The 21735-nt window shown below is 32.5% G+C and overlaps 1 protein-coding gene and 1 non-coding gene across 6 annotated transcripts in view; one reads left to right on the forward strand and one right to left on the reverse strand.

The window, feature by feature from the left end:
• The window catches only part of LOC132700655 (liprin-alpha-1), a 148171-nt gene that overhangs the window by 23679 nt on the left and 102757 nt on the right, over positions 1-21735 (forward strand). The window lies entirely within an intron of this gene.
• Trnaa-agc (transfer RNA alanine (anticodon AGC)) lies at positions 9793-9865 on the reverse strand. The gene has a single exon. It is a non-coding gene; the product is annotated as a tRNA-Ala (tRNA).

Here is a 21735-nt window from a genome sequence, read left to right on the forward strand (position 1 = left end):
AATGTGGGTGCGTCGAAAGTAGCGAGTGGGTGAGGTAGAAATAAATTTGTCAGATTTGCAATTTAAATTTACCATGTCCCGCAACTTCCTGGTTGTAATTTTTTAAATAGTTAGATATTTCAACGTTCCTCGGTTTTCCTATAATTTTTTCTAACAATTCTTCTTGCTGAATAAAAAAAAAATCCGAAGGTTTTTTGAGATCAGTAGAATTACTGAAAATAATGGACGTTTTAATGTTTCCTTTCAGTAACAAAGTTGGAACGTTTTAAGTGACACTTGTTTCTTCTCAGTCGAATTTGTGTTGAGACCCTGTATGTAATGTAAAATTGTAATATATTTATTAATAGAGTTATTAAAATGGAAAACAAAAATATATCTAACGAAATTAAAATATAAAAGAAAAATTAGTAAATCATATCGTGGTATACTTGTTTGCTGACACAAAAAATGTTTTCATTGATCAAGTCGAACTTTTTAATTTGATTTCCTTTCAATTTCATTCTATAATTTTAGGTGTTCAACAAAAACTTTCATTATTCTCTCAGTTTAGCGTAGAAAAATAAATTCTGTTTCGAATTTTTCTTGTGCAAATGAAGGGTTTTTATACTTTTGTTAGTTCGCGCATGACATAATTTTTAATACAGAATATCTACCATCTAATGAGACAAATTGAAGTATTGCAGAAAAAATGTTGTATTAACTTTAATTTTTTAAATTAATAGGACTGATTATGTGGTTTATTTCATAGAAAAAACAAAAATTAGAATATTTCATCAACTCTTCACATTCGTCTAATGTCTGGATTGCCTGGAACAAGTGCAAGTGACCTCTATTAAAATGTCCTCCAATATATACGTTTATGAAACAGTCACCTTCTATAATAGAAAATAATTTTAATAATATATATAGTTTTATAATAAAAATCATAATAACAATTATAATTAGACACCAGACAAACCTATTAACAAACCAATTCAAAATTGGAAACGGTAAATTAAAAATAACACAGGTCTACAATGATTTTAATATTTGGAAGCCATTTCCGTACTTGTATATTTTTGGGGGCTATTTTTCCAAAAAACACAATATTTTTTCTTTATCACGTCATTTTTTTTATATCACTTAATTAATATACTTACTTACGACATGAATATGTTTGTTCCATCTTAGGCTTGACTTTTATGAAATTAAACGTGCCTCAATACAGCGCTGTAATCTGCTTATGCGCAGTTTGGTTGTATCGGTCGTCGCGCTACTGTGTCCTCGACTGTTGTCTTCGTTGTTACGTATTTCTAGTAGCCTAGAACGTATAAATATGGAAAGAAGATACTGTGTGAATTGTGGTAGTTATGGCAAAATATAACTTTTTTTGCGATAAATATATACCACGCTTATTTTGGTGTAAAAATTGGTGACCAAGGCACGTCCTGGGCTCCATTATACTCTTTGTTCCGTTGGCGTTGAAGCATTAAGAAACTGGCAAAAATGTAAGAAGAAATGTTTAAGCACCGATGTTCCTATGATATGGCGAGAGCCTAAGAATCACCATGATTGTTGTTCGTGTAATGTTCAAAGATTTAGCAGAAAAAATAAGAAACAAATTGTACATCCCAATCTTGATTCTGCTATACGACCAGTTTCTTATGGACATATCGTCAGAAACAGAGGAATCTAATTCCGAACCAGCTGACTGAGATTTCATTCCAGATTTTAGAGGGCCCGAAGTGTTTAACCAGAAGGAATTAAATGATTTAATTAGAGATTTGCATCATCCAAAGGATGCATTTACTAGCTCTTGGCGTCACATCAAGTATTTACTGGGATTACGAAAAAGAGTTATGTCAATATTTTACTCAGGAATGACCGCTAGTGTTTTGCAACAATATTCGTGACATAGTAAATTTAGGACTTCTTTTGAAGAAAATAAACTACCGAGAACATCAGTGGATGCTTGGTGGTGGCCTTAAAGTGCATGCTGATAGGACACCAAGGGGGTTACACAAAATTTCTATGCCTTTTTGTGTGAGTGGGATAGTAGGTTATACTCCAATAGAATGGGCCTTTTAGAACAAGCCTTACGCGTGGTTTTATTGCATCCTCTTCATGTCAAACTTGGCTTGATAAAGCAGTTTGTTAAAGCCCTAGACAAAAATAGACGGTGCTTCAAATATTTGTGCGAGCAATTTCCAGCCATATCTGATGCCAAGATATAAGAAGCTATTTTTGTTGGGCCACAGATAAGAACATTATGCAAAGACCAGGAATTTCTAAACACGGTGACCAATGTCGGGAAAAACGCGTGAGTTTTATTTAAAGAAGTAATTGATATGTTTCTTGGGAACTCTAAGGACTGAAATTGCGTTGTATTGTTCAAAATATGTTACAACAATATGTTACAATTTGAGTCTCAGCGTGCTTTTCGAGTTTTCACACTTGAACTATTTTCCTGAAAATCTTGGAGCAGTTAGCGAAGAAAAGGGAGGGAGTTTTCACCAGAACATTGAGGAAATGGAACGGCGATAGCAAGGCAGATGAAGCATAACGATGGTGACGGACAGCTGGATGTTAAAAGAGGATACGCCCTTAAAAAATGTTCGGACGACCCAGCTTTCTAGCAAAAAGTCTTCACTTTTTTAACTAGGATTTATAATTTTGAAATATCGTTTTATTTCCTTTAATATTTCCAAAAAGCCTCACGTGATACAAAAAAATGCATAGAATTTTTGAAATCAGCGTACCAGAATTATATAACTTCAGTTTTCAAAATAAAAACATCTGTCAGAAAGTATAATTTTTGTAGAACGGTATAATAAAAAGTAAAAATTCCTTAACCATATATCTTCTTTTTGTCTTTTTTGTTTCCTCCGATCAATGGTCAATAATATAGTCCCCCTGTCCTCTTCTTTTTTTCGCAGTTTGCGCGTATTAGGTAGGAAGACATTATACCGGCGCACTTTATTGGACGTTTCGACACGTGCGCGTCGTAGACTCGCGTTTAAGCCGAATCTTGGGGCGTCGCGACGCCAGCGTTCAGTCCGCTCGTAACCGGTCTATGTTCGACGCCGCGCCGTCACCGTCCGAAATATTTCGCGATACCGGCGCCAAGCGCGCTTCATGTTTTGGTTAGTTTGAAAAGGGGATCTATGCGTTTTCTTCTTCTTGCGAAATTTCAATGCGGCGAAAGGTGCCGCTGACATGTGTTAAATATTTTCATTAACGATAAAGGGCTTCAATATACATGAAAAATTAATGGTTTTATAAAATTTGGAAAATTTCTCTCCTGTCTGTCTGCACTAGGGTTCGTATGTCCATGCAGCTTTTTTACAGTAAAGTATACAAGTATATACAAAATAAGTATCACTTGGCCGTATTTTTTTTTAAATGTCAAATTTAGAAATGGGTAACCCAAAGCAAATGTTCAACTTCAGTCCCGTTATGGCGATTAACGAATTCTTTTTGTAGATGTCATCTGCACCTGTAATGTTTCTTATTTCTTGGGACTTCCCGATTTTGAATCTTCTAAATTTGCCGCAAATAAAAACTGGAGCTTCCATTTAAATTTTTTGCACCATTTAAATTGATTAGTTTCACGTAAAATTGTCTGGTTTGAAAATTTGTTTGTAAAGTATAATGGGCGTTTCAGAAAACGGTTCACCAACTCTCTGTGTGGTCGAAAATGGCTCCTATAGAAGATAAAGCTTTAAAAAAGGGTCCCTAAAAAAATCTTTTTTTTTTTATTATTTTTGAACCGGTTTAAGATACGTACGATACTGCGATTGAGTCATAAAAGTTATTTTCCAAAAAACTTAAGTTCAAAATAATTTATAATACTAATCCAAAACAGGCTTTGTAAACCTAGTTTTGCGCACTTTTTAATATCTTCGGGTCACTAAAATTTTAAATTTTTAAAATAACGAAAAATAGTTGGTGAACTCTTTAGTAACTGCAAAAATGAGGACCCGAGGGTTTCAAATTGCCGTACACTTTGACTAAGCTGAATTTTATTTTATGTAAAGTCTAGGAATGGTAATCGTGAAAATATTTTTTAAAGTAAGTTGGACAGCTTATAAAATAAAGTTCAACAAAATCTAATTTTTAAATTTAATTAAAATGTTTCGCCTTTGACTAAAATAATTTAGCTTTTAAAACTGCAAATTAGCCTTTGTTAGTATTAAAATTATAGTTTTGTTCTGCTAAACACTCCGGAAATTTTTTTTTTAGAAAAACGTACATACTTACCTTAACGCGTACCATCATACACAATGTCGATTGAACTACCTGTATTGTTATTGGTATCTGTCATTTAGCTGAATATTGATGCATAATTTGTTATTTTTAATTAGATATTATTAAATGAACTTAATTTTCTTTTTTTTAATTTTTAGTTTTAGGTACTTTTAAATATTCATCTTATTTGGTATCCCAGTATAAGATCCGTTAAAATTTTGAATTCATAATAACCAAAAATTGTCAATGAACCCGTCATTATCTGCAAAAACTAGGGCATGCAGGTTTGAAATCGCGATACTTAACATATAAATGCCAATGATATGATATGCTGCTACAAAATTTAATTTAAATATTTCGAATTTGCCTAAAAAATTTGTCTAGAATAATTTAGCTTGAAAATTAATTACGAAATGATTTAATTTCTTAAATAATTACGTCTGCTGTTAAGTCCAATTTATTTTTATTTTTAATTACTTATTGTTAATTGAATTGAATTTTCATTTAATTTATTTTTTATTAAATTTTATCAAACAAAATGAAATTTTCCTGGGTGTTTAATCATATAAAACTTTCTTATTCAGTAAACGTTAAGTACGTTTCAGCCAAAAACAGTCGCCATCTTTAGATAGATATATATATAAAGGAACTTGGTTTCAAAATTAATTCCCTACATGTTAAAAATTATTTAAAAGACAAATAACGGACGATGACCAGGTCAGACGATAGACAATACAACGCAAAATTATAATGAACATAAGACCGAAAACGTCAATAATAATTTTAATTTTACGTTGTATTGCGACTTGGTCGTCGTTAATTGTATGAGTTTTATCTATTTGTTTTTGAAATAATGTTTTATATGAAGCAAATTAACTTTTAAAGTAGTTCGTTTATGTACATTTTTTTTACTGAAAAATACGCGTTGTTTACTGAATAAAAAAGTTGTTTATGCTCTGGAAAAATTTTAATTCGTTTCATAGAGTGCTTGCGGCCAGGAACTTTAAAAACATTTAAATTTAAAATTTCGCAAATCCTCCTCCTCCATTTTCAAAGAGACCTGGTTTCTTAAAACTATAACGATTCAATTAAAATTCGAAGTGGATGTATCAAAAATTCTTATTTGTTAAATGTTACACTTGTTTCGCTCACATGGACATCATCAGACCTATAAAAGTAATTTTTGAAATAATAAAATAACTTGCATAAATTACGAATTCGCACATATAAAGAGGCCAACTCAAACGGACAAAAAAAGCATAAAAAAGACCTAAGAGGGTTGCACGAGAGGCCTGCAGTTTATATTATTAATTAATCAAAATTAAAAACGATAACAATAAGGAATTGACGACGATTTGATTACATTCAATAACGGTTATCCTCTTTGTTTAATCAACAAAAATTATTTTACGAATTTATCAATAAATACCAGTTATTGTATTATATAATAAAATCGAAACCTCCAGAACGTAAGTTCCAATGCTTGACTTATTTTGGTAATATTTCGATACACCTAGCTAAATCGTTGAGAGCAGGAATTTATCTATAGTGTTTTCAACAAACAATACATTAAAACAATTTATAATAAAAGTTAAAGATCCAATTGATTATTTTTCGAGATCAGGAGTATATTCTTTGCATTGTGAGGATTGTAATGCAATTTATATCGGACAGTCTGGTGATTTTGAAGATCTGAAGATTTTCGTCAGGGTTTACGAATATCTCAGTTTGGTGAATAAGTACAAGGACACTAAGATGATAGAAACTAGATCTGCTGGCGCTACTCATCTAGTATTGTTCTTTTAGTCGTACTTGACAGACAGAGTTCAGTACATCGAGGTGCGAGGACATAAGTCGTATGAATTCATTGTCACAAGTGGAGCTCCGCAAGGAAGTAATCTGGCCTCCCCCATATTTTCCATTTTTATTAATGATATAATGATATCGAGTAAATTATTACACTTTGCAGATGATTTGGAAATATTCTTCAGAAGTATCTTCAAATTGTTGACTCTTGATGTAAACTCAACAGATTTCCATTGAATATTCGCAAATGTTTTTCTGTTGGTTTTTCGAACAGGGTTGGTTGCATGGGTTTTGCTTATGATCGAGGTAATATAAAATTAAAACGAAGTGATGGCTCCAAAGATTCGGGAGTTTTATTTGACGCTAAACTTAACAGTGCATTGAAAATTTTATAATTCATATTTTGAAAAGGTAGTTGGTTAATCTAAGCTGGAGTATGAGGTCATTATATGTCAGCCTATTTTCAATAAATATATTATTCAATTAGAAACAGTACAAACGAAATTTTTAAAATATCTGGCTTTTAAATGTGAAGGTCTATTTCCACAGATATGTTTTGATCATAATGTTCTCTTAAAGCGATTCGAAATACCGGCATTAATTAATCGTAGGAACTATGCGTGTAGATCTCTTATAGACTGCTCCGAATTGTTATCGCAGATTGTTTTTCTCGTCAATTTCGGATTATTGTAGATTCGGTTTTGAGTTTTGTTTTTTTGTTTGTTTATCTATATAAATTTCCTTATATGGTTGCTTTTGGTTTTGTTGGTTTGTACTATGTTGTTTATTCATATGGCAACTATACTTGGCGAATTAATTATCTTGTCATTAGATATTAAATCTGTTAGACAATGAAGTTTATTATTATTAATATTTTTTGTGAAAATGTCGTTTTACATGAGTGCCCAAAAAGTATAAAACTTCTGGAGAAATTAAAAATAACCAAAGAGTGCTATCCTTGATTGCCTCAATGATTTTTTAAATTTTGAAATTTTAATAATTTAAACTGCAGGTATCCGGTGTAACCCTGTTAGGTGTTTTTTTATATTTTTGACCTCTTAATCGCAACATTACTTATTTCTTTTTTAAGTTCTCGGTAAAATCAAACGGATTGAGTTGACGTCTTTGTATGTGGGTATTCTTAATTTATGTAAGTTATTTTATAATTTCAAAAATTACTTTTATAGGTTTGATGATGCCCGTGTGAGCGAAACACGTGTAACATTTTACAAATAAGAATTTTTGAGACAGATTTTCACAATTTTTATTGATTTATGACAGCTGAATTTAAATTTAACAACGGAGCATTTAGATCCAATTGCTCATTAAGTAATACATTCGAATATCTTATTTTGCGAATCTCCATAGCTTCCAACAAATTAATATCAAAATTATTTAAATTTAAATTATATTGAATTTGAATGAGTGGCATTGTTAGGATCTGAACTTTATGTTTAAGCGCCCTTTTAAGTTGGTTTAATTTCTTAAATGTTCTACCTGTTTGTCCGATATAAATTTTGGGATATTTTAACTTGTAGACTGCGGATTTGTGAGTTTTTCGTAATTTACTTTTATTGTTTTTAAAAAAATGTCCTATTAGATAGATGTTTCGAAATTTTTTTGCTAGGTGCTCCTATGTATTTTATTGTTTTATAAATTTGAGTTTCGGTGTTTAATATGGAATAGATAGAGTTCAGAGTTATTTGAAACTGCTTTTTAGTTATAATCTTATCTATCAAAGATGGATCGTAACCATTGTTAAAAGGTTTTATAATATTTAGTTCTTTTTCAAAATTTTCTGAGGAAAGTGGTATATTAAGTAGTCTGTGGATAAAAGCATAAAAGTGTGTGTAAGTTAATATGATTCTAAAAGGACTGCACTTGTTTTTACGATTCAGTGAAACAAGCAAAAACATCATCTACGTATCTATACCACTAGAGAAATCCTTAACTCAGAGGATGATTATGTATGATATTTTCTAAATTATCCTTGAAAATTCCCGCAAGTAGTGGACTCATCGGATTTCCCATAATTAATCTTTCTTTAGCAATATAAAGTTGACCATTAAATTCAAAATAATTTTGGTGTAAACAAACTGTTAAACTATCTAGCAAGTCTTATTTTATGATGGAGTTTTCTTGCCTCTGAGTGAGAATATTGTATATTATGTTTATTAGATCAATTGGTGGAATGCTAGGAAGTAGGCTTTGGCCATCAAATAAAACTAGGAGGAATTTTAACGTCTTTAACTTTGTTAATTAGTCCGAAAGAATTTTTGATAAAATATCTAGGTTTGAAGGCAGTATGATATTACATTTACATTACTGTTACAAAAGAAACTACAGGCCTTATTGGCATATCCTGTTTGTGTAATTTATTTAAAGAATATAACTTTGGACGTTGGGGATTCATGACTATTAATTGGTATTTTTCGTTGTCATTAAAAAGTGATGAATCGGTAATTACATTTTTGAGTTTTTCTTTTATTTACCCCGGTGCGATCATATTGTATACTTTGGTATATGTCTGGTTTAAGAAATTGTTTGGTTTTTGTAATATATTCTAGAGAATTGATGGCAATGGCCCCTGTCTGCTTTTGTAAATACTATGTTATTTTGGGAAGCCTTAGCCGTAGGCATATGTGAAAGGTCCTTCCTTAAATTTACTGCTAGTTTTAAGTGAGATTTAATTAAATTAACTAATACGCAATCAACCAACCTACTAAACAATTTAAATCTTTATTGGTGTTTAAGTGATTTAAATTAAAGTTGAAACCCCTTTTCAGCAATTGGGTCCCTTTACCAGAGAATGTAGTATTAGTGAAATTGATAAATCTATTGGAAAATTCATGATTCGAAAAGTTTGACATGACTGACTGCTTTTTAGTGAGTTTTGTTTAATTATCGAACTTGGATTTTTGTTTTAGATACTTTTTGTAAATAATATATCAGATCAGATTCTATGATCTAATGTGTTGCCGAAGCAGCTGTCATAAATCATTAAAAACTGTGAAAATACGAACATTTTTTGTTTGTTTTGTTTTGTTTAATTGTGTTAATTGAATTTTCATCAAGTCAAAGCCATCTCAGTCCAATTCGAAGTTTAATTGAATCCTTTTGGTTTTTTAAAAAATAATCAATTAAATTGGTGATGAGCGTGGGGGCGGGGCGAAGAATGAGAAGACGCTAATTCGATTAACATCGTGAGCGGTAGCGACGTCCATCGATCTCTTTTTATCTTGCGGGTCGTGTGCATTTACGTCCGGACCGATGGACGGCGACGCTCGCCACCGGGCGGTGGCCATGCACTAATTCGATTACGGCAACTTGTTAACTTTATTAATAAATTTCGAACAATTGATCCGGCCGGTCACGTCGTCGGGGTTAATAAAGCCGCCGCCGCCGCCGCCGTCGCAGCAGCCGCCGCCCGGCGGTCGAAGTCTTGCGTTTATAGGTGAACTTCGACGCTTAATTTCACCTTATCGGTTTTGCCCGGGCGCCAAGGCATTTCTATATTTATTATTTTTGACCCTCGACGTTATTTTTCGTCGTTTTCTTGCACTTTATTGGTTTTATTTAACGATATTTCAGCCGTGAAAATCGTTTCTAAACGAATATAATATACACTTCATCCTCAAAGTAACCACACATTTTTTCTATTTTCTCGCAAAAATTATAATTCCTTATTCTATGTCATAATATATCAAGCGGGAACAAGTTATAGTAAACAAAGAATTTTATTAAATGAAAAAAAGTATTTGGAGGCGCCGGGTATCGATCCCGGTACCTCTCGCATGCTAAGCGAGCGCTCTACCATCTGAGCTACGCCCCCCGTGTTAGTTATTTGCACCAAACGTATAGTAGACATTCGATTAGACCCGCGGTAATTAAATTCAACTTTTACTTTGGCCGAGTAATTCGTCATTTCACGTTTTGTTTAAACAGGCACGCTAATAGTTAAAATGTATTCGCGTTATTTTACTTTCTTAAATTGTATAATTCGGGTTAGCGGTGCTTTAAATGCATTCCGTTTGCAGGATATAACGAACCGGATCATTATCGTTCCGCCTGTGGTTTGCATATTATTCGTAATTTCAAAGAAAATTGTCATCTTTGTTGGGAACTTAATTCAGTTCAGTCTGTAAGGTAAGAATATAGCAAACTTTTCTAGAAAAGTTAAAGCTAATTGACCGGCATATTAATCATATATTTTTAATATTCGGCTAATGATAAATTGAAAACTTTATATTGTATTTTTAGCTTTGTGCTCTTAAGATTGATTTTTCATTAATGAAATTTTGTTATCGTTATTATGCAATCTTAAGCTTCTACGATATTTTATTTTTTCCTTTTTTGTGTGTCCCAGAGTGAAATCTTATTTTTTATTAATTAAAACTTGAATTGTTAATTATGTATTTTTCATAATTGGAAAAGTTTATACAATATTTTATTCTTTCGTTGAGTTTGTGTCCCAGAGTGGACCCTTAAGATTTATTTTTAAATTAATAACTTGTATTACTCATTATATCATTTTTTTAAATTCGGAGAGTTTATGCGATTTTTTTTTATTTTACTCCTCGGAATGGATTAATAGGATTGACTGATTGAAAAACTTGTTGTCCAATACTAAAAAAAATACACTTAAAACTTCTTTTCAATAAGTGGGAAAGAGTATTGTCGCTTGCAATGTTAATTTAATAAATATAAATTTCCCTAAAATTTTCCCTTCAATTTTAATTAACACAATGAAGTTTTAGAGGTTATAAATTTATTTTTATTCCCACTAAAAGAATCAGGAGGCAAACTCACACATCAGCCTATTGCAATATCGAAGAAATACGAAAATGACGTAATCAGCCGTCAGAACAGCGTACACCATGGGACGGACATCATTGTCAAATAATCTTGATTAATTTCCAATGAAATTAACTAAATCAATGATTAGTCTCCTCCAATAGCTCTAAGAAACAGCGCCTGCTGTTTTTTTCTTCTCGTACGTTTGGTTCATTAAGAGGTACTGAAAAAATTTTGCTCTGTATACGCACCTATGTATATGTTACGGTAAATGAATACAATGTGGGCAAACATGTACTCTGGGCTTCAAGTTTTGGTAAATGTATACTCTTACCTTCATGTTTTAAGAAAAGTTTTAATACATTTAAATAAAAAATGTTGTTGAAGTAAAAAAATATTTTTTTAAATAAACAATTCAAAATGCTTTAATTATTTTAATTAAAAAATGTAAATGACAAACAAAACATACTTTTCTTTGCATATTATATAATATGTCGTAGGTTAGAATAAGATTGTTTTGAAACTCCCTGTTTAGTTCCTAATGTACATAAATTTTTATCGTTCATCTCTAGGCAAATCAACGCAAATAATTTTCTTTGGATCAATGTCTGGAATGGAAACTCAACATTGTCACCACAGCAGCAGGATTTTTTTTCTTTCGAAATGTTACACATTTTGATAGCTTGATTTCATAAATTTTCCCTTGCTTTCTTTCGTGCAATATCAATTAAAATTTTCGCCTCGTTTAAAACGGAATTAAACTCAGAACTTGGTTGCATAATAAACCATCATCCAAAATTATGTCTAACGTTTCAATGGAAAGTTCGTCGTTTTCTGCGACTGCTATGTGTGTATGTGTACTCCTTATAGTAATTGCTCTTCTTCTATTTCCAGCTGTTTAATAGATTCCGTAGGTAAATTTGACGTTTTCAAACCCAATTTCATTCTTGTTCCGAATAAAGCCTCACAGGTAGTTTGCTTTATACCCTCATGAAAAGCTTTATTTTTCATCAGTTGAACATATTTTAAACCTTCTGGCCACTTGGTTGTTTGGTTGGTGACAAGCACCTGACTGACAACCTTGTCAGCGTATATCGAGCCCCGGTTTTGGGAATGACGAGGCTTCGCTTGCATTATTTTCACACCATCCCACATATTTGCTAATTCTTGGATAATTTTATTTGCAAAGTCCCTAGCCTTATCACATTGGAGAATGGATGGGGCTCTAACCACTCTAACCAAAAGAGTGAAAATGTCCATAAGTTGTTTTGCTACTTCTACTTCTCGTCAAAATTGGTTTTATCGCAATTCCTTTTTTCTTGCCCTTTGCCTTTTTTGACAACAATGTGCATTGCCCAAACGAGGAGGCAAATGTGTACATTTGCCGCAATATCTACTTTTACCGTAAAATTTATTATTTTGTCTATAAGTTTAAGTTCTTCTTTCGCTGTAATTTATATTTCGCAGTTGTTGTGATATTTAATATGTATTTTTTATAATTTAGATACGTGGAATACATGAGTAGATTATGTCTTAATTTTTCGGAATAGGCTTTAATTTTTTTTTTAAGTGGCATATTCCTATCTAATATTTATCTACCTACATGATAGTATAATACGTATTTATATTATTTGAAAATTATCCATCCGTTGTCGTTTTGCGTTTAACCCGATATTCCTTTTCAACCTATTCCTATTATCCGGAAAGTCTGTGACACACACACGCAGCAGATACCTAGCGAATGAAATTTTATAGTAAAAACCCGGTCGCCGTTATATTGGAACACAGAACGCCAGACACGCGATGGCAACATCCCCCAACTTTTTGACTCTTTTTTTTTTTTTGGTTAATAAATTCGGAATTTTATTAAAATCTTTCCGAGGGGAATTTCTAATCCGCGGCAACGCGGCCGGAACTTTTTGACGTAGATTACTACGTTGATACGAACTCCCTTCAAACGTTTAAAATTAATAGGACGGCAGTGGGCGGGGCCGTTGTATATCTGCCGGACGAAGGACAGTTTTTTGTTTTTGTAATTACCGTTCGAAGTTCGGTCAAAGCGAATGCCGGCGATTGGTCTAGTAATTTTATACGCCTACTCGCGGTATCAGTTTGATTCGAATTAAACTAAAAAAAAAGATATCCTTGTCGTCATCCACATCAATTTAATGGAAAAACTTTGTTTTGGATGGGCAAAGCTGGTACACTAGATTTCACACATCGATACCATTGCACTAAATTACTTTATTGATTTCATTGATAATGATAAATATTTTTTTGTTTACTTGCAAAATTTTTGACATTCCGTCCCAATTGAAAAACTAAAAAAAAATCATTTAAAACTTCTTTTCAATCAGTGGAAAAAAATATTTATGAGTTCCATTACTTGTTCGGAAAAAAAATGTTTTTGTACTTCCGTCTGTAAAATTCCTAATTATACACCGAGCTAGCGTGCAGGAAGCGTCACTTTAGCATGTCAGTTTCGTTTCCCACGGATCCGAGCCACTTCGGTCATTTCCGGGATTTTACCGCACGGGTTTGGGAGCAATGGGATGTTTTCCAAATGTTTGTCAATTCTGACAGTCATGTCAGTGAATGTATTCGTGTTGTTTTGCGAAAATGTACACAAAAACTAACGGTCGTAGAAAAAGTATAGTACGCAACATGTTCGGTAAACTTTTTAACTCACTCGTTTATTAAACACTCTCTCCGCTTGTACCAAAGAAAACTCCCAATTCAAATACGGTTTACCACACTTGCATAATATACTATTTCATCCGAAAACCACCTACTTTTTTTGTTTCCTTATCTTTTGTCTTATACCATATAACCTTAAAAGTCAGGATATCCTGGAATTATTTTCTATCCTTGAATTATTAGTGGACTGAATAAACCAAGCCAACCCACCCCAACTGACCAAAACTAACCAATAAAGTTCGTTCAATTTAATGACGCTTATGAAGCACTGTTGCAATAACTAACTACTATTTGTCAAAATTTCTTAGCGTGCAACCAAATGTCACAGAAAGTAATTATTTAGTAACATATTGACATTTTTTAAGATTAAATATAATTGTTATATTTTTGGAGATTGCCAGATGCCTTTAGGAAATCCGATGAACCTCGTTAAATTAAAAAAAAAAAGAATTACTCTTTTTTACAAATCTTTTGGATTCCTCCCGCGTCAGTTTTCTATAAATCAAAGTCGCTGACGTTTCGCTCACCATCCTGCTGGCTTCTTCAGAGTTTAACTGAAACTGAAGAAACCAACAGGATGTTTTTCCAAATGTCGGCAAGTTTGATTTGCAGAAGGAATCCGGAAGGTTATTAAATAGGATTACAATAGTCTCCGGAAGTTTCTTTGAAAAATTAAATTAAAGAATGAGAAAGTGCTCCTGCTTTTTCCAAAATTGGTTAGTACTAAACACTGCACAGATTTTATGCTCGTTTTCCTGTTTGCATAATAGTATTCTGGATCAGCTAATGTTCTGAAGAATACGAATATGTAGCAAATACCTAATTAGATGTTTAGGAACATGAAGGTATAAATATGGATCCCACCCTGCAGAAGAATTACTTGACATAGGTTCTCGCTAAGTAATGCAGAGCATAGAACTATGTTATATGTTATGTATAATATATAATTTAATAAATGTACATCTTATTTGTTTGTTATAGATATTTGCCACATGGCAAGTTTTTCGTATTGCAGCTTTTTTTAAAAATAAATAATAGTTTCGAGCTTTTGTTTAGAAATGCATATTTATATAAAATAATGAACGGTTAACATATATTTTTGCATTCGAATCGGTTGTATTAAAAAGTATTAAGATTTTTTTACGTCGAATACCTTGCCGAAATTCCGAATACGAAAAGTTTCCAAGGTATGTTACCGCCGCATGATGCAGAATGTTTCGGTTTATTTTCAAGCTCTTTGCTCGAAGCTCGGCACCGAAAGTTTTAAAGCGTTAAAGTTTATCCTCATAATTTCGCATGCCGCCGAAATAACTTGGTACAATCGCCCATTAAATCCTCGAAACAAATGGGTTTCGCTATGTTTTCCAATAACTAACGGGTTTTTCGCTTTCGTAAACGACGGAAAAACCACATTTTCGAATATGCATTTCGTTTTGTTTTGTGCGAATATTGATATTTAGAAAATGCCGTAGTTTTGTGGTGTTGAAAGAAATAGAACATAAATACGTAATTAGAAGCCCTCTTGACATAATTATAGTTGCAAAGAATAATAATAATCATACCTAATAATGATGATTTTATTGCGAAAGAGGATTTATGGCACAATATACCAGGCGTTCGGAAAATAAGTTCGGAAAGATTCGACGTGGAAAATAATGGTAGTAAGTCATGTAACAAAAATTCGAAATCGAAATCGTAATATTTTCCAAGTTATAGCTTGTCTAAATTCTTTTTTTTTAATTTTATTTTTAACGCAGAAGTAAAAGTCATCGTTACAAAATAAAAGTATTTTTGAAATCCGTTACTACAGAGCACTTTATTATTATTATTATTATTATTATTATTACAAAGAATAAAGTGCAAAGGAGAACCTATTATGCACATTGATAGTTAGTAGCATGAGAATGTTATATACATATAATAAATATTTATTTATTGCTGTGAAACAATACACTGTCCAAGCTACCTTTATATACAGACAAGTTCTGCGCACGCACAACATCTGGGGGTGAATTGTTCCAATAATCGAGTCCTGTTACTTATAAAATACAGGCTATGTGAAGTCCTGAATTGTTCCTTTCTTATTTTAAATGGATGACCACGTCGGCGTTCATCATTGCTTAAGACCATAAAGGGCACGTCAGACGGATATTGGTCATGCTCAAACCTCAACCTCATTCAGCGGCAATAGTCAAGTTGAACACCACATGGAAACTCTATTTAAGTCTCTCTGCAATACGTCCCCATGTGTTGAAGGACTTTCAAATAATTGAGTGTCATCAGCATAAGTGCTCACATGAGTGCTGGAGAGCAAATCCCCGGTATACACTAAGAATAGCGCTGGTCCCAACACCAATCCCTGGGGAACACCAGTAGGCACGTTTTGTAGCAGTGAAAAAGCGTTACCAATTCGAACTCTAAACGACCTGTGGTTTAAAAACGCCGCTATCCACTCTAACAGTTACCCCTCACTCCGAGCTTCTCAAGTTTGAACAACAATCGTCTATGTGGCACTTTGTCGAAAGCTTTGCTGAAGTCGAGCTAAATAATATCCACCCGGTTACCTGAGTCAAGATGTCAAGCATGTCAATGTATTTGATATGATTGATCTGCCGGGAACAAAGCCATGCTGCGATGTAGGTATAATATGGCAGTCGATCAAAAACGGTGACAGCTGATTTATTATAAGGCGTTCAAGAACTTTACATATAATACACAGTAGGCTGATAGGGCGGTAATTTCAATTATCAAGCTGTATTTTATTTAATTAGACTGATATGACAATATAGAACAGATTACCTTAATCAGAATCACAAATCCCCAAAAATTGTTATTTGTTTAGGCACAAATCGATTTTTTTATTGTCGGTCCGCATACTCCGCACTTCTAATTTACAGAAAGACGATACTGGATATCGCCATATCCATTTCTGTTACGGAAAAGCAAGTGGCCAGCATTATTAACCTACAGGCGACGAAAAAATGGCACAAGTCAATGTTAAGTAACATAAATACACTTAAAATTTTCGAAAATAAAAAAATATTAATAATAATCGGCAATTAAACAGTATACAACGCTAATTAGAATTCATTTTCAAAATGTCCACTATGTGAGCAAGCAATTCTTTCTTGAGCAGCAAGTTTTCTTGTGTTCGTTGACGGGTCAGCCTCCATTTTGAATTATTCTTTCTTCTCTTGCAGCGGTTCTTTTATACCTTGGTCTCCCTTTATTCATGTTATCAGTTTTGAATGATCCTCTTTCACCAAGTCTTCTGTGTATGTTGATGAGTGTTTTAGCAGATGGAACGTTTCTGTTAGCCCCGATATAAAGCCGTCTTGCCTGATCTGCATTGCGATTTGCTCTCCTATAGCAAAAATGCATATCGCGATATTCAGCAATTGAATATTCGTAATGGACCATCACAGTAGCAGTTGGATAATAAGCTGCTTTAATAGATACTAATTTTTAACGGATTCAATTTTTATTAAATTCTTTTAGGTAAATTCACATTTACAGGTAAAATGCGAACCGAGAATAAAAAAAAAGCGAATTGTGGCTAGCGTCTTAAAACAACAGTAACAATTTTCTAGGATTTGTGATTCTGCTTAGGCTATCTGTTCTATTTTGCTGTATTAGTCTAAATAAATAAACACGGAAAATAAAAAATATGTTCTAGGTAAAGTGCCCTCTAGTGACAGATTTCTGAAACGCTTTTATTTTGTAACGATGACTTACTAAATCAGGTCTGTATGTAAAATACAAGCTTAATCCGTTGAGAATTAGAAAATATTACTTTTTCGAATTTTTGTTACATGACTTACAACTCAAAACCCATCAAGTCGTTAATAAAAAATGCTAGCTAAAATATGTTGAAGAAAAAAGAGACAAAAAGCACTTAAAAAAAGTACAAGTAATACATATATTAACACTTCTATATATTGTTGAAATTAAGATAGATAACGTAAATAAAACTTGTTTAAATAATCCCACTGCCGAATTTGTCGAATATAGTTAACAAAATGAATATTTATTTGTTTATTTTTTTACAAAAAAAAAAAAAATTTGAATAACGTGATATCGGTTTTACGTGGGTCGATCCAATTAAACTATATCTCTATAAAATTGCCGGACTCGTTAATTTTCCGGCAGGAACGCCGGAAAGCCAACAAAATATTTATTTATTTCCAATTCCCCGCTGCTCGTTGTTTATTTGGGATTGATATACGGGGGAGCGCGGTTAATGTGCGTTTTATTTTTTTTTTATTTATGTGTATATGTGTTTGGGGTGGGTTTGATTGGGTTACGTTTTATTGCTTTCATTTGAGCGATGATAAGCTTTTTCGGTGCGTTTTTTAAGGTCAATTTAGCGTTTTTTGTACAGCGTGAGGAATAAAATTTGTTGATTCTTATTATTTTTGTGTCATGATTTTGTTTTTTATTTTTCTTTATTTAAATTTTGTGAATAGTGTTTATTTATAATGTTACTGTGGTAAAATCGTATCCCAAAAGCCTTTCCAAAGTGAAAATACAGCGTGACTGTTATAAAAGAAATAAGTTCTAATAACTATCCGATATTTCACTGATCGATTTTTCAAGTATTTTTAAGAAAAAAAGATCCTAGAAACAACTATCCGCAAGGGCTTGGTTTTTGATATAAAGGGCTTACGAAATCCGATGAAATGGAATGACCAAAGAGAAATGAGGAATTTTTAAATGTTCTCACTAATAATTTTTGGTTAGTTATTTTCGCAGAAATTGACTTTACCTTACAATACAAAACATTAATATTAAGATTTAAGCCATTTCGTCATGCATGAAAATTATTTTTATGCTTTCACGCGAAAACGGTGCGTCATTCAAAATTTACTTCAAATTGAATGGAAATAGGGGTTATTTTTGAGAAACTGTTTTTTTCAAAATTATTCAGTTTAAATGCTATACGGATGCCGTCGGTGAAATTTATTAATGATATTTAGCACCAAAAAACGTCTTGGTTCTAAATAGAAGCGTATTAAATTTGATAAAAAATGTAAAGCAATATGGAAATTGTGATAAAAACATTCTTTTTTTTTTTATTAATAACTTTAACTCTCTGTATCTCAGAAACTAAACCCCGTGAGGACAGATGTCGAGATGATTTTTTTTCCTAGTACTTGCGGAATATATTGGACACTTATTAAAAAACACTCAGTATAGGTTTTTCATTTCAGTATTGTATATAGTTTATTTGATCATTGTAAAGTAGAAACAAAAATCACCCTGTTTAATCCGTGAATACTTATTATAGCCATGTAGCCATGAATATGTTAAAAAATTGGAAATATTAACTAGTAAGGCGCGTGAATATTCATAGACGAATTCCGCACCGGAATATTCCTTGTTTTTTGTCGGTGCGGGGGAGAGATCCGGAAATTTCAATAAAACGAATTATGAGAAAGGGGTCGTCCGAACCCGCTAACTATGCGTCTCGCTGTCGAAGAATAAACCCTTAATTTATATGCAAATTTTATATATATATATATAGAGTACATAAATAAAAGTTTCGGAAGTTAAAGCAAAAATTATCCGTATCGCCATAAAACTCGTTAAAACTGGGAATGAGAATTAAACGGTTTCCCGCACCGCGCCCGATTATACGTTTAAAATTTCGTGAAAATGAAATCGGGACAATGGAGTACTACGTGCGTTATTTTTGAGAAATTGTTTTATAGAGTCGCCATCCTGTTTTTCTAAAATAATTCGTAAATCACAATATGATGGATAAACTGCAGAGGGAAGGAAGTGTGTACGCTGCAATTCCTTTAATTACTTAGAATTCCTTGGATTTCCCTAATTTACATTGATTGCTTATAATTCCTTGGAATTCCCTCTGAATTCATTAAAATTATTGTGATTTGCTCTGAAATTGGCCGGCTACTGTACACCATAATTCCTCTGTATATAATTTTTAGCAACCCGAAGTCTTCGAAAAGACATGAAAAACATTTAAGCAATAATTGTTTTATTTCAATTTATTTGTTTCGCTTTTTTGGTAATAAATTTGTATGTAGATTTTATTTTTTAAAACGGATGGATTTTCAATAGCCTAAACTAAATGTCTCAATATGTTTAGATTTTATAAAATTACATATATTTTGATCAAATTCTTGAAATTTGACGGTTCAGTTTTAAAAAACTAAATCAAAAATTAAATATTATTATTACTGTTACTGCTCTGGAGAATGTCGCCTGCAAGTTGGGAAAAAGTCACAGAATTTGGTTTTTCAAATGAAATTTAATAACGAATGAATCAACAATTTAATAATTAACGTTTTTTCTGTTGGTGGTCTCTCAGGTACTTGTAGAAACTTGTTGCGATGAGGTTGTTATTCTTCGAGGTCGTGATTATCCATTTCTTTTTCAAAGAAACTTCCACGGGTTCTGGAGCTGCTTGCGGAACTGCGTTGGACGTTGACACTGTCTCGCTAAAGTTTTGCTATTTAAAACTTCTGGTAATCTTTAGGAGATATTGTCTCTATCATTAAACTTAATTGTAGGATGATTTTCCTGATGCCCTTTTGTAGCGTGTCGAGGTTGTTATTCTTAAAGTTCCCGGATATCTTCAAGAGTTTTACCTATCTAAGAAAATTTTTGATTCCCTATTTTTAAAATTTAAATCAGTGGACAAAAAACTGCTCTTTCTCTTTCATCCTTTAATAATGAACATTCGAAGATAACTTCTACTACTAATTAAAATTTTCTCTAATAGCCTTCGATTATTACCGTTCATATTTCTAGTAAAGAATTTTTAAAAATTATCGAGGGAATTTGTAAAGCGGCTTTATAAAATTGTCCGGGAAAATCGTTTACGAAGGAGGAAATGTCGCTGTTATTATTTAAAAAAAAAAGCCCAGAAACCACCTAGAAAATTTACTGCGAATTATTTTCGCCACGCGGAATTCTTGGATGTTTCAGGGTTGTTGGGGTGGTTGTTTTATTATTATCCCAACGAACAGCTTATTTCAATTAAATTGTTGAATTGAAATTTTAATGGTATTGGTTTAATTCTTGTATGTATTAATTATTAATTTTGTTCTTCTTCCTTATTTAATAATTATTATTTAAAGCTCTATTGTTGCTAGACATTACGATGAAATGCCTTTGTTATTATTCTAAAAACGCAAAAAATAGACCGAGAAAGTTTATGGCGAAATATTCGTGAAAATTGATCGACCTCTCTTACTTTATTCTTGACGTTTTAAGAGACGTTTTTTTTGTTATCCTAATGAACAATCGATTTTAATTAAATATAATCGAGATTTTGCAAAATTGTTTATAATAAACTGTTTTTATTATTGGAAACTTTAATTTTCATTTCACATGAAGTTTTCTTCCTAAAGTGGGCCCAAAAATCACTTTTTTTAAGAATTGACATTCGATTGGAGAACTTCCTACAAGCCTAAAATCTGTTAATGTTAATGGTATTGGTTCAATGCTAGAAATTAATGAAAACAAGCTGCGCATCGATCCCTTTATCACAGAACAGCGCAATTTCGCTCGTTTTTCAAAACGATGAACTCTACTCATACGTGAAATCTCGTGATGTAATGAAATCCGACCGAGACTTTAAAATGCGACAGATGTAACCGGACCCATCGCCGCACTTCTAATAACATGTTTTTCTCACTGAACAACAACGTCAACAATAACAACAACAACAATAACAACGGCAACAATGGCTACCGGCTGTTGTCGGCCCAAGGCATGGAAACGCTGCAAGCGTTTCTCAGAGATCACGGTAACGAGTGCATCAAACAATTCGTCAAGGTGAGTCTCTGCCATTTCGCCTTTCCGGGAAACGGGGGAGGAGAAGAAATCCGTTTTTTTTTTGCGTTCGTTTTTGGCTTTTATTTCGCGTGCATCGTAGAAAGTTTAATACGTATCTTTTTTTCGGGATCAATCTTTGAAATTGCTTTTTTTGTCTTAAGCCCTCCCTTCGGCATATTTATATGGAAAAATACTTTTATATTTGGGTCACTTTTACGTTTTTAGAGGAACTTGTTTTAGACAAACATTTTTTTTAAATAACCTTATTGTTTACGGTATTCATATAAACTCGTTTAGTTTTGGTTAGTTTTTTTTTCAATTTTCATCATAATATACAGGAGTAAATCAAAGTGTTGTTTCTTTTTTTGTAACTTCAAAACACCTTGTAGCAAAATTGAGGTGGCA

The sequence above is a fragment of the Cylas formicarius genome, unplaced genomic scaffold (genome assembly GCF_029955315.1).
Source record: "Cylas formicarius isolate icCylForm1 unplaced genomic scaffold, icCylForm1.1 PGA_scaffold_4__25_contigs__length_36172078, whole genome shotgun sequence".
Taxonomy (NCBI): domain Eukaryota; kingdom Metazoa; phylum Arthropoda; class Insecta; order Coleoptera; family Brentidae; genus Cylas; species Cylas formicarius.